The sequence below is a fragment of the Entelurus aequoreus genome, linkage group LG16 (genome assembly GCF_033978785.1).
Source record: "Entelurus aequoreus isolate RoL-2023_Sb linkage group LG16, RoL_Eaeq_v1.1, whole genome shotgun sequence".
Classification (NCBI taxonomy): Eukaryota; Metazoa; Chordata; class Actinopteri; order Syngnathiformes; family Syngnathidae; genus Entelurus; species Entelurus aequoreus.
The window spans coordinates 18,897,114-18,898,782 of NC_084746.1; positions in this window are offsets into that span (position 1 = coordinate 18,897,114).

Below are 1,669 nucleotides of genomic sequence, written 5' to 3' on the forward strand. Positions count from 1 at the left end.
ATATATATAAATAAATACATATGTATGTGTATATATAAATAAATACATATGTATGTGTGTATATATATGTAAATATATATCTAAATGTATATATGTATGTATATATCTGTATGTTTGTATATATGTATGTATATATCTGTATGTTTGTATGTATATATGTATATGGGGCGGCATGGCGTAGTGGGTAGAGCGCCCGTGTCAGAAACCTGAGGGTTGCAGGTTCGCTCCCCGCCTCTTACCATGCCGTTGTGTCCTTGGGCAGGACACTTCACCCTTGCCCCTGGTGCCACTCACACCGGTGAATGAATGTTGAATGAATGATAGGTGGTGGTCGGAGGGGCCGTAGGCGCAAATTGGCAGCCACGCTTCCGTCAGTCTACCCCAGGACAGCTGTGGCTACGAAAGTAGCTTACCACCACCAGGTGTGAATGAATGATGGGTTTTTAACATGTAAAGCGACTTTGGGTACTTAGAAAAGCGCTACATAAATCCCAGGTATTATTATATGTATATATGTACTGTATGTATGATATATGTATGTATATATATATGTACATGTATATATGTATATATATGTATGTATGTTACTTTACATGCAGTCGGCTTTCGGCCCTCTGCCTAATGCGGCCCCCAAGTCAAAAGGTTTGGACACCCCTGGTTAATGGATACAATTGTTGTTGGCATCCGTAAGTCTCGGAAGACAATGGATTGGCCCCCCCTTGGATATGATTTAGTTGGTCATGCAGCGTCTGCTGTGGCTGTACAGACCCACACGGGAGTGACAGTCTCTGTTGCACTTGGTGCATTTATAGGTCGAGTCAGCTACAGGATGTAGTTGCTTGCTCTTTCTCTGAGCTCGCTTCTCATCTGTAAGCTGGCGGAGTTTTGCCTCACCAGCTTTCAGTCCAGTGTTCACGGTGTGTCTCCAGCTGGATCTGTCCTGAGCAAGCTCTTCCCAGGTGTTCAGGTCCATGTCGAGCGCTTTCAGGTCACGCTTGCAGACATCCTCGTGGATACTGTTGTTGTTTGTGGTTACCAGTAGGAAGAACCATGCCGAGTTGCAGAAATAACTTGGCTTTAATAAAGACTTCAGGAGGACAGCAATTTTACATACGCACTGCATGAGAGAGTGGTAATAACTGATTCCCTGATGTGCACACCCTGATGGTGTGTTCGAAAGTTACAACAACAAAACAGTCATTTTACCAAATGATCTACATCCTTCCCTTTTAGTTAAGAGTCCTTCATAAAAAACAAAAACAGATAAGTGAAATGAATTTCTATATGTAACTGAGATTAAATCTCTTAACTGTGTAGGGTGAGTACAAACAATTCACTATCTGTATGAAATATCTAAACACATCACAGAACAGGTAGAAAAATACTATCTCTCAAAATAAACACACGCACGTTTTTCTTTTCTTACTGCACATACTTTGGATTGGGTCTACACACTCGACCTGCACGTGTTGTGTAAGCTGTGTCAGTCTGCGTCGTGAATCTGGGTCGAATTGGTGATGCACTTTCCGTTTGCCTAATCACTGTCTCTTCTCTCAGTGGTGTGGGAGGGACTAAGTCCACCATGGTATGTCTACCATCCTGAGAGTCTGCTTCGTCGTTCTGGAGCGGTGTTGGTGGTTGTTCTTGAACCGGGAGGATCTGGCGACGA